The sequence below is a fragment of the Bufo gargarizans genome, chromosome 4 (assembly GCF_014858855.1).
Source record: "Bufo gargarizans isolate SCDJY-AF-19 chromosome 4, ASM1485885v1, whole genome shotgun sequence".
In the NCBI taxonomy this organism is placed as follows: domain Eukaryota; kingdom Metazoa; phylum Chordata; class Amphibia; order Anura; family Bufonidae; genus Bufo; species Bufo gargarizans.
This window is the reverse complement of record NC_058083.1, coordinates 143,670,601-143,683,583: the sequence shown is the minus strand read 5'-3', so window position 1 is coordinate 143,683,583 and position 12,983 is coordinate 143,670,601.

Genomic DNA, 12,983 nt, shown 5'->3' with positions numbered 1-12,983 from the left:
GTAAACTTTTGTTTCGATACCTGTGCAGCTAGTCGCTGGCTGCAGTGGCTACCTGCTCTCCTTGCATCACATGACCTTTCACATGACACAGGTGACTGCTGAGGCCGGCAGTTGGCAACAATGGCATCAAAACAAAAGTTTAAATCCTGGGAGTGCAGCGAAGCAGCCGAGGCCGGGGAGAGAAGCAGCAGGGAGCCAGCATTGGGAAGCATGTTTCTCTTCACAGGTCTGCCCAAAAGGAAAGAGGGATTGCCAAAAATTCCCCCAAAGAAGCACAACCTGTTTAAATAGGATAGCATAAACCTGGCATAAACCTGGCAACTGTATTCACACAGTGGGCTGCTCTCTCCTAATTCTCCTCCCTAAGGACAACGCTTTAGCTCCCTATCCCATCCCACCACCCACATCACATGCAGGACTTTTTTTCAGTCTGCAATAACAGATCTCTAACAGAAATGGCTAAAACAGATGCCAAATGTGCATAACTGAGTGTAAAGGATGCTTAACCCCTTAAGGACCCTGCCATTTTCACCTTAAGGACCAGGCCATTTTTAGCAAATCTGACATGTGTCACTTTATGTGGTGAAAACTTTGGAACACTTTTACTTATCCAGGCCATTCTGAGACTGTTTTCTTGTCACATATTGTACTTCATGACAGTGCTAAAATTGAGTCAAAATATTCCTTTTTTATTTATTAAAAAAATACCAAATTTACCAAAAATTTGGAAACATTAGCAAATTTCCAAATTTCAATTTCTCTACTTCTATAATACATAGTAATACCTACAAAAATAGTTATTACTTTACATTCCCCATATGTCTACTTCATGCTTGGATCATTTTTAAAATGACATTTTATTTTTTGGGGACGTTAGAAGGCTTAGAAGTTTAGAACCAATTTTTTCAGGACCAGTTCAGTTCGGCTATAAATCAGCTCCATTTTAGAAACTACGCCCCTCAAGCTATTCAAAAATGACTTTACAAACTTTGTTAACCCTTTAGGTGCCCCCACGAGAATTAAAGGAAAATGGGAATGAAATTTCAAAATTTCCCTTTTTTTTGCTGATTTTAAATTTTTATATATTTTTTCAGCAACACATCAAGGGTTAACTGCCAGTAAGCTATTACCCTGAATCCGGAGTTTATAGAAACACCCCATATGTGCTTAAAAACTGATGTATAGGTGCACAGCAGGCTTCAGAGTGGAAGGAGCACCATATGGCTTTTGGAGAGCGGATATACAGGTGGCCTTACAGCGGAAACCCCCAAAAAGTGACCCCATTCCGGAAACTACACCCATCAATGAATATTTCAAGGTATGTAGTGAGCACTTTGACCTACATACTTGGCTGTGAAACATACTTGGCTGTGAAAATATTTTACACACAGTATAATGACCCCACAGCGGCGCTCCATTCAGAGTAATAACCCCCAGTCACCCCCCATTCATAATAATGACCCCCAGTAGCCCCCACACTGGGGTAATACTGTATGGAGGGGGCACTGGGGGTCATTATACTGTATGATGGTCAATGGGGGTCATTATATTGAATGGGGGCTCTGGGGGTCATTATACTGAATGGAGGGTCATTGGGGATCATTATACTAAATGGGGGTCATTATACTATGTAAAGGGCCCTCACAGTATAATGACCCTACAGTGGCCCTCCATTCAGTATGTATGGTGAACGGACGCCACTGTACGGCATCAGTCGGAGGCATCTGTTAACGCATAAATTTTTAGTATACATTAAATGGATGGCACAAATGGGATGGGAACCCATCCTTAGTGTCAGAATAAGCACCAGTACACAGCGGAGCAGCGTGGCGGAGAGGGGAGGGCGCCATGTACTGACAGAGAGCTACCTGGTCCTGGTGGTCAGGGATGAGGACTGTGTTTCCCAAGGATCATTTTCTACTGGGAAATACAGGGCCCAGTATAATACACTAGAATCTATATAATATAAAGATATTAGCCCTACCCTAGAAAAATAATACAAATTGGGGGTTATTTATTATATAGAAATACGTCTATGTTAGGCGTATTTCTGACATAGATGCGGTGCAAAGGTCCTTAGCACCGCAATCTGTATCTTTTCCCGCTCATGCCAGGTCTAAAAAAGGATGGCATGGGCAGGGTAGGGGATACAGTTATGGCCATCCAGTTATTGGATACCACCACCATACATGATAACACTGCCATACAATGATAAAACCACCATACAGTGACTGGATAAAAGAGTATAAAAGGGCACAATACAAGTAATGACTAGGGGCACTGTACAGGGTGTGGTAAGAGGGCACAATGCAGGGTATAAACGGGCACAGTACGGAGTAAGGGGCACAGTGAAGGGTGGGGGGCACAGTCACATGACCCTGTGACGTTAGAAGGTCCTTATGGTGAATGCGGTTCAGATGCCACCATAATGAGAGGCAGAGGCGTGAGACAGGGGCCTGGGCCCTGGATGTACAGGAGGGGTGGACACAGCAAGTAGGTGGAAGGGGCTCTGAGCGGGATTCATACAACAAGTAGTGGCAGGAGGTCTGTGCAGGGCAGCAATAGGAGATAGGAGGGTGGAACAGGAGCTCTGGATACATGAGGAAGGAAAGGAGACAACAGGGGCTCCATGAGGATGAGATAGGACAGGATATGGGGGGGGGGACAGGTATCATGGAGGCAAACTGTAAAACAACTAAATAGAATGAAGCAGCATCCAGCAGCAGATCGAAGAGTCCCCCCCCCCCCCTATCCTGTCCCACAGAGAAGAGACAGTCACAGTGCAGACTCACTGACAACCTGTGTTCACACTTCTGCTCCAGCCCTTCACAGTGCAGACTCACTGACAACCTGTGTTCATACTTCTGCTCCAGCCCTGCCGGTGTTCTGTCAACCGGTCTCTCTCCTCAGGCAGCATGTCCTGTGTAGAAGGGGCGTGTCTGAGTCTCTGCAGCAGCCGGCCTCATGTGACTCAGAGGGCCCACCAAAGGGGTACTGCATAAGTGAAATGACAGCAATGAGAGCTTCCATCTGTATTGATGGAAGTGCTCAGAGCAGCTCATTGGGGCCCCCCCAGCATTGGGCCCCGACACTTGCCCGGGTTTGCCGGGTTATGACGCCGACCCTGCACCCTGAGGTGGGCCTGCAGTGGAAACCCCAAAAAAGTGACCCCATTCCGGAAACTACACCCCTCAAGGAATATTTCAAGGTGTGTAGTGAACACTTTGACCCATCAGGCGTTTCACAGAATTAGGAAACGCTTGGCTGTAAAAATTAAAGATTAAAAATTTTTCCAGAAAAAGTTGCTTTACACCTAGGGCTGAAACGATTACTTGATGTAATCGAGTAATTCGACCCCAAAAAATTCTCGATGCAAATTTTTGTGGGAGTGAAGCGCTTGCTATTACTTACTGCTCCCTGGTCAAACGCCGGCCCGCACCGCGCTGCACTTTCTTCCTCACACATTGTCAGATCATAGTGCACGTAAGCTCGCACTATGACCCAATGCTGTGTGACGTCAGTGCAGCGCGCAGAGAAGAAGATGGAGGAGCTGTGGAGCGGCACCCCTACAGGAAAGGTAAGTACTGTCCCTGGGAACATGGCTAGGAGGGGGAGATAGTGGCACTGGGGGGAAGATGGTGCCACTGTAGGGCAGTTGGGGGCGCAAGCTGGTGGCACTGGGGGGCAGTTGGTGGCACTGGAGGGCAAGGTGGTTGCACTGGGGGCAGTTGGTGGCACTGGGGGACAGTTGGTGGCACTGGGGAGCAAGCTGGTGGCACCTGGGGGCAAGCTAGTGGCAGTTGGCACTTGGAAGCAAGCTGGTGGCACTGGGGGGCAAGCTGGTGGCACTGGGGGGCAGTTGGGGGCACTGGGATGGCAGCTGGTAGCACTGAGGGGCAGCTGGTGGCACTGAGAGGGCAGCTGATGGCACTAGGGGAGCAGCTGATGGCACTGGTGTGAGGAAGAGCTGGATATTGTCATGCATTAAACGAGGCATGGACTCGCGGGGCAGGGATGTAATATTACCACTTTACAAAGCGTTGGTGCGGCCTCATCTGGAAGATGCAGGTCACTTCCGGGCACCAGTCCATAGAAAGGACGCACTGCAGCTGGAAAAAGTACAGAGGAGAGCGACTAAAATGATAAGGGGCATGGAGGGTCTTGGTTATGAAGAAAAATTTAAAGAATTGAATTTATTTAGTCTTGAGAAGAGACGTCTAAGGGGGGACATGATTAACCTGTACAAATATATAAATGTGCCATACAAAAAATACGGAGAAAAGCTGTTCCATGTAAAACATGCTCAAAAGACAAGGGGGCACTGCCTCCGACTGAAGAATAAAAAGTTCAGTCTCTGGAAGCGTCAAAGCTTCTTTACTGTAAGAACGGTGAATCTGTGGAATAGACTTCCTCAGGACGTGGTCACAGCAGGAACAGTGGACAGTTTTAAAAAGGGTTTAAACTAATTCTTAAAAGTAAAAAACATTAATGCTTATGAAAACGTGTAGAAATCTGAGTCTCAATTCCTTTTGGGATTCGCATGCCCACCTATCCCTTGGTTGAACTTGATGGACGTATGTCTTTTTTTAACCGGATCAACTATGTAACTATGTAACTAGTGAGCACTTTGACCCATCAGGTGTTTCACAGAATTAGGAAACCCTTGTCTGTGAAAATGAAAAATTACAATTTTTTCCAGAAAAAGTTGCTTTCAAAAAAGGTAACAGGACAAAATGCACCCCACATTTTGTTACCCATTTCCCCCCAAATATGGCAACAAACCATATGTGCTCAAAAAATGATGTATGGGTGCACAGCAGGCTTGAGAGTGGAAGGAGCACCATATGGCTTTTGGAGAGTGGATTTAGCTGGAATGGTATTTGGGAGCTATGTCACATATGAAGACCCTACAGTGGAAACCCCCAAAAAGTGTCCCCATTCCGGAAACTACACCCCTCAAGGAATATTTCAAGGTATGTAGTGAGCACTTTGACCCATCAGGCGTTTCACAGAATTTGGAAACGCTTGGCTGTGAAAATGGAAAAAAACTATTTTTTCTAGAAAAAGTTGCTTTACACCCACGTTTTTCACTTTCACAAAGGGTAACAGGACAAAATGCACCCCACATTGTATTACCCATTTCCCCCCGAATACGGCAACACCCCATATGTGCTCTAGAGGCACAGTGCAAAATATGGTTTTTGCAGGGCTGAATAAACAGACATGGATTTTAGGTGCCATGTCGCATTTAAAAGATTCCCGAGGTCCCCAGAAATTAAAAACCCCAAGAAGTGACCCCATTTTGGAAAGAGCACCCCCATATGAACATTTTAAGGGGTGGACAGGGCATTTTTAACCTAACAGTTGTCTCACAGAAAATAATATGTAGTGGTTGGTGAAAAGTGGATCTGTAAGCTATGCGGACTAAATCAGAGATATAAGGTGGTAAAACTACAGGGTACATCAAGGATGAAATTACATTAATACTCCATGGATGAGTGGTAGATTCTGAAACACTCCTGCATGCACAGGCCAGGTTTTTCAGGGCAGGTTTCGCAGTGGTAAATGGTTTCTTTCCTTATCCCCCTTTCGGAACACGCCCGGCATCTTTTTTGGGTCCTTACCTTCCTTGCTGTCTGTGGGACTTGACCTGGAAAATGTTGCCCTGGTACGAGACGGGCACCATGACTTCCTGAAGTAGTGGGACCCTCCCCGGCCTGGGTTTGAAAAATTAGGGCCTTGATTACCACCTCTTGGAACTGAAGGAAAGTTCCTGTGCGGCCTGCAGATTGAAATAGCACGTATGCATTGCACATTGCCATCTGTACAATGTGTACGGCCAGCTTTATGTACCACACGTTTTTCGTGCGGCGCTGTAGGGCTTCAGAAGTTGATCTGAAAGATCCACCCCTTCCATGTGCCTGTTGTAGTTCAGGATACAAACTGGTTTGGGGACAATGGTAGCGGTACCTCGTACAGGAGCAGGCGTGCATAGAAATATAGCAAAACTCAGAATTGCCCCCCCCCCCCCCCTCAATAAAAATAAAAAAAGTCCAATTATTAAAGCTGATTAGTGAGGGTGCGGGGTACATTCGGATTAAATAAAAGGTTAGGCTACTTTCACACTTGCATTCGGAGCGGATCCGTCTGGTATTTGTACAGACGGATCCGCTCCTATAATGCAAACGATGGTATCCGTTCAGAACGGATCCGTCTGCATTATATTTCAGAAAAAAGTCTAATTGTTAGTCAGACGGATCCGTCCAGACTTTGCATTGAAAGTCAATGGGGGACGGATCTGTTTGAAATTGCACCATATTGTGTCAACGTCAAACAGATCCGTCCCCATTGACTTACATTGTAAGTCTGGACGGATCGGTTTGGCTCCGCACAGCCAGGCGGACACGAGCAGCGTTCGGGTGTCCGCCTGCTGAGCGGAACGGAGGCGAAACGGTGCCAGACTGATGCATGATGATCCTTACCCACTCAGAATGCATTAGGGCTGGACGGATGCGTTCGGGGCCGCTTGTGAGAGCCTTCAAACGGAACTCACAAGCGGAGCCCCGAACGCAAGTGTGAAAGTAGCCTTAGGCTGTGTTCACATCACGTTTTTGCCATACGTTTTTACGTATATGTTGGGGGGAGAGAGGGAAAAGTGCAGCACCCAACGCTTTTCTATCCTGCAGAGTCCAGTAGAAAAAACGTATACGTTAACATATACATTTTTCTTTCAAACTCTATGATGAAGGATGTCACTGTATGTATACATGAAACGTGTAAAGCAGAGGAGAGCCTATAGGGTTAATTACTGCAGCAGGACTGTCCACACTAGTCAATGTGACCCCTGGGACAGATCTTCTGCAGGTCCACAGCGTTAGATCTCCGTCTCACAGTGCAACTTCTCCCTTTGTTATCAACAGGGAGCAGAGCTGAGCAATTTTAGTCATGTCCCATCCTTTTACCTCAGAGGTAGTCTATCTGGAGCATCCAGCACATGCCTCAGGTCCCATATGAGGGGTGTGGATGTAGTGTTTTTCTAATAAATTTGAAAATAAATTTAGAAGAAAAAAAAATTGTGAAAAAAAAAAGTCTTCTGCACAAAAGATTATTTTCTGCACAAAAAAAAACTTGCAGTGCAAACTGAACAGACGCGATCAGTAATGGACACTACTCAGTGGTTGCAAGATGCACGTACACAGATGGTGCGTTCATGCAAAATTCTAAACTGACACTAATTGAAATATATATATATAGAACTAACTACCACTAACTGCATTTTTTTTTTTCACAGAATAAAAAAATGTAAAAAAAAAAAAATCTAAAGTGTGCAGATGCAAATGAGCACACTACTGATCGGTGCTCTGCAGCGTGCGTGCGTGCAAAAACTGTAGTATAAATATTCACTACAGTGTTAAAAAAGTGAACATTGGCAAAAAATTTAACTTATATCTATAGAGCTCTATATATATTTATATAAAACCCTAACTACAATTTCTTCTTTTTGAACCAAAAAAAAAGGAAAAATTGGCAAAAAAAATCAACACAGATGTGAAAAAAAAAGCGCAAAGAATAACCTGCAGGTGCTGATCAGGCAGGTATGCACTGAACAGCACTTGGTGGTCACAGCTCGCACGCAGAAAAAGTGGTGCAGAGCTGGAAAATTGTAAAAAAAATTAAATAAAAAGACTAAAAAAGTGCACGAAAGGACATCAAATGGCGTCTGTAAAAAAAGGACGGGAGGGGACGGGGGAGGGAGGTGGGAAGGGACAGGGATGGAGGGTGGTTTCGGGATCTGGAACAGCTGCTAATTAAAAAAAAATCTGTGCAGCAATTCCAGATGTTCTTCTTTTTTCAGCAGGAAAGGGTTAAATCTCAGTGGTGGTACACCACAAAGCAGCACAGAACCTCTCTGCATGCAGTCACCAGCTAGAATGGCTGCATGCAGGGAAGTTCTGCCCGTCCCTGTGCAGCTATAGCGCTGCCATTGGCTGGAGCGCAGCACTGGCAGGGGACCCAAAACACTAGTGTTCCCTGCCTAACCTCAGAGGTGACCAGTGCTCACCAGTTCAGCACCGGCCACCAATGCCTGTGACAGCTTCCTGCGATGTGCTGGTCTTCATTGACCGGCCAATCGCAGCGCTTGGAGCTGCAGGGGGGTGGTGCAGCACCATGGTGCCCTTAACCGGCATGTCTGCCTACCCATAAGAGCAGCCATGGTGCAGCGATTCCCCGGCGATCGTGCCCCAGAGCCCTGCGGACTTTGCGCCGTACATGTACAGTGCTGGTCTTTAAGTCACATCCGATTGCGGCGTCCATGTACGGCGCGGGTCCTTATGGGGTTAAAATAACAGATCCTCTTTTTGTTTATTTTTCTGACAGATCCAAAGAACAGAAACTAAATAATGAGGAGAACCCAGGAGATATTGTGTAATGCCACCCCCACAGTACCATCAGTAGTAATAATGCCCCACATTGCCCTCTGTAGTAATAAAGCCAACCAAAGTGCCCCAGTAAGTAATAAGGCTGCTCTATACTGCCCCTAGTAGTTATTCTATAGTGCCCCCATAGTTATAATGCCCCCTTGTATTGCCCCAGTACGTGTGTCCTGCTGTAGGGCCCTCAGTAACCATAGTATCCCCTGTAGTGTCATCCGTTGTTAGAATGCCCCCTTGTATTGCCCCAGTACGTGTGTCCTCCTGTAGGGCCCTCAGTAACCATAGTATCCCCTGTAGTGTCATCCGTTGTTAGAATGCCCCCTTGTATTGCCCCAGTACGTGTGTCCTGCTGTAGGGCCCTCAGTAACCATAGTATCCCCTGTAGTGTCATCCGTTGTTAGAATGCCCCCTTGTGGCTTACATAGAGGCACACTACCTCACATTTTCTGGGATTGTCCCAAGATAGGCCCTTACTGGTCTGAGGTTGGCGCTCTTCTGACCGGCATTATTGGAACCGAAATCCGACCGGAACCCATGTCCTTCCTGCTTAATGTGGTCCCCAAACAAGTAAAAAAAAACGCACTTAAACTGCTGCTTCTGATTCTAACAGCAGCTCGTTGTCTAGTTTCCCGATCGTGGAAATGCCCCGACCCACCACGGGTCTCTGACTTGTATGCCAGGGTAATGGAGGTCCGCACTATGGAGTATTCCACTGCTATGTATCAGGACAAAATGGCACTCTTCAATGCTGTATGGGACATTTGGGACACTTATTGGGCTACTAGGTAACCTTGAGGAATCTGGATGAAGGGTTTGGTTCCCCCCCCCCCCCCCCTCCCTTCCCTCTCTGTCTTTGTTCATGTCGCTTGTCCTGTTTGTTGGTTTTCTGTTTCTGATATTTTGCACAGCAGTTTTTTTCTTTTTTCTTTTTCTGCTTCTTAGGCTAGTTAGAGATGGACATAATCTCAGTTGGATTAATTCAACGCTTTATTTTTGTCTGGTCTTTATTGCTCTGTCATTGAATATTTTCAAGTGTTACATATGCTCATCCAATATGTATGTGATGTGCTCCTTGGAACTTCTGTGCATTATGACATTATATGAGTGTATTCACGTTTTATGTTTTATATACCATAATAAACATACAATTATAAAAAATAAAAAAAAGAATGCCCCCTTGTATTGCCCCAGTTCGTGTGTCCTCCTGTAGGGCCCTCAGTAACCATAGTATCCCCTGTAGTGTCATCCGTTGTTAGAATGCCCCCTTGTATTGCCCCAGTACGTGTGTCCTGCTGTAGGGCCCTCAGTAACCATAGTATCCCCTGTAGTGTCATCCGTTGTTAGAATGCCCCCTTGTATTGCCCCAGTACGTGTGTCCTCCTGTAGGGCCCTCAGTAACCATAGTATCCCCTGTAGTGTCATCCGTTGTTAGAATGCCCCCTTGTATTGCCCCAGTACGTGTGTCCTGCTGTAGGGTCCTCAGTAACCATAGTATCCCCTGTAGTGTCATCCGTTGTTAGAATGCCCCCTTGTATTGCCCCAGTACGTGTGTCCTGCTGTAGGGCCCTCAGTAACCATAGTATCCCCTGTAGTGTCATCCGTTGTTATAATGCCCCCTTGTATTGCCCCAGTACGTGTGTCCTGCTGTAGGGCCCTCAGTAACCATAGTATCCCCTGTAGTGTCATCCGTTGTTATAATGCCCCCTTGTATTGCCCCAGTACGTGTGTCCTGCTGTAGGGCCCTCAGTAACCATAGTATCCCCTGTAGTGTCATCCGTTGTTAGAATGCCCCCTTGTATTGCCCCAGTAGTTACAGTGTCCCCCTGTACCGCTCCCTCTGTATTGCCCCCGCTCCATGCTCCTGTCTGTGAAGCAGGCCTCTTACAGCCTGAGTTGTCCATGTCTCGATGCAGGTGGTCACAATGACGTCATTGCGCCATCTACATCCTGGCGTGAAGACATCATCACAACCGCCTGAGACCCAGCGCAGGCAGTCACGATGATGTCATCACATTAGGACCATGCACTGCTTCAGGCTTATTGGCCTATGAGAGTGAACAGCGGGGCCAGGAACCATTAGTTCCTGTGTCCCCCCCCATACTATTCAACTATATAGCCAGCATGTTTTGGTCTAGCAACACCCCAGAAGCAGGTGGTACTCTCCAGCACCGGACCATCTGGCATTTTCCAGAATTGGCAGATGGCAAGTCCAGCCCTGGTTCCATCTTAACACTCATGGAATATTGATAGGACATGCCACCAATGTCAAATAGGTGCAGGTCCTACCCAGCGGCATAACTATCGGGGTCGCAGCGGTGCCAGTGGCGCTGTATTTTTCGTTTTATAAAATGCATTGCATCTTATAAAGCGAATACTAAGGAGCACTTCCATTATGGAAGCGCTCAGTAGTCTGCAGAAGGTGTACAGCATCAGGACGTAGAGTGCACGTTTGTCACCGCCAGACATCTGAGAAGCTCTGACAGACGTTCTTCAGAACCTCCTGCTTGAGGTTCTTTTGTTTTGCTTTCATTTTCTCCTCTCGTTTCCCTCTCTCAGCTGTTATCTAGTTGCACTGATTGCATCCCTTTAAATCCCCTCCCATACTGCATCACTTTGCGGTTTATACAACTTCCTGGAGTGTGTACATGCTGGATGCTACAACTGATTCTTCTACAGATAAGTCTGTTCATTGATTTGTGTTTTCCTGTTTGCTTGATCCCAGGTGACCCTGACTCCCTCCGAATTAAGTGTAGGGAGCCGGTGGTCGTGTCCCCTCACTATTATAGGGTGTTCAGGTGTCATACAGTCGAGGCACGAGGGCATGCAATTTTCTATCATAGAGATCTTTGCATGGACTGAGAAGACAGGGAGAGTTTCAGGGCTTAAATAGGGGTCACCCTTTTGTTCCTTAGTTTTGGATCAAGCCAGTCGGATCCTTATTTGTAACTTCTTGTTTTCTGTTACACCATCCGTGACAGCGTTATGACTTGACGCTGCAGACAGTCAAGTGACAGTGTAGCGAGGGCCCAGAGAGCGAAAAATGCAGGGGAGAGCGCTAGACATGGAAAGGAGGTTAATTTATTTATTTTAAGGTCTGATCTGAGGTCTGATACTTGGAGGGTCTGACATGGAGGTCTAATCTGAGGTCTGATATGGGGGTCTCACATTGAGGTCTAAGGGGGATCTGATCTGAGGCCTGATATGGGTGGAGTCTGACATGGAGGTTGGTGCATTCCGTTTTGTTCAGTTTTGTCCCCATTGACAAAACTGAAGCGTTTTCTTCCGCTATTGAGATCCTATGACAATGCCCCCCATATGCCCGGGCCCCTCACACACAATATACTTACCTTGCTTCCCGGCACCCAAGTCGCTCCTTGTCCGCACACCACGGTGCGGCAGCCAATGGCAGGCGGTGACGGGGATAGGGTTGCCACCCAAGAACGGTATCTCACTGGCAAGGCTGGTATTTTAGTGGCCTTGCCGATGCCGTTAATTTTTTTTGCTGAAACAGAGAAGGGGACACTAATAAGGGGGCATTATTCTAACTGGGGGCACAAATGGGGGGCATTATTCTAACTGGGGGCATTATTATAATGGGGGGCATTATTCTTCCTGGGGGCACAAATGGGGGGCAATTATTCTGTGGTGCACTAATAGGGGCATTACTATTCCTGGGGGGCACTAATGGGGGCATTATTCTTACTGGGGGTTAGTAATGGGGACATTATTCTTACTGGGGGGCACTAATGGGGGAATTATTTTTAATGGGGGAACTAGTGGGCCCATTACTCTTACTGGGGGCACTAATGGGGGGCATTAAGTTGGTTGTGCACTGATGGGGGCATTACTATTACTGGAGGGCACTAATGTGGACAGTATTAATTCTGGGGGGTGCTAATGGGGGTATAACTATTACTGGGGGCACTAATGGGGGCATTATTATTTCTGGGCGGCACTAATAAGGGCCTTAATATTATTGGGGGCCACAGTATGACATCCACTTAATGCCCCATGTTAAGCCACGGCCCACAGCCACTCCCCCTTTGGGGTGCAGCTTAACGTGGCCGGTATTTTTTGTTGGGAAAGGTGGCAACCCTAGACGGGGATGAGCCTCCCGGGTGACGCTAGGAAGGCCGTCACCGCCCCCCTTTTCCAACATCGGATCTTTTCATCCGCGCACAGGGAGAAGCAGCCGTGGCCTTGTGGGGGAAAGGAGTGACGGGGGTGCCAGGGGTTCAAGGTAAGTATATTGTGTGAGGGGCCCGGGCATATGGTGGACCATTTCAGAGATTGGATAACCCCTTTAAGGATTCTCTTGCCCTTAGGCTCAGTTTACACAAGGCATTTTGGGTGCAGTTTTATTCACGTTTTTTGAGCAACAAAATGTCAAAAAGCATAATGTTTTTCAATAGCTGTGTTACCAACTGCAATGATCTGCAAGTGGCCGCACCAGTGGGGAGGAAGTGACTGGGTGAGGTCACGTGACTGGTCCACTCCACGTGACTCGACCTAACCACTAGCAGCCAGGCTGTACGCTTTCCCCGCCAA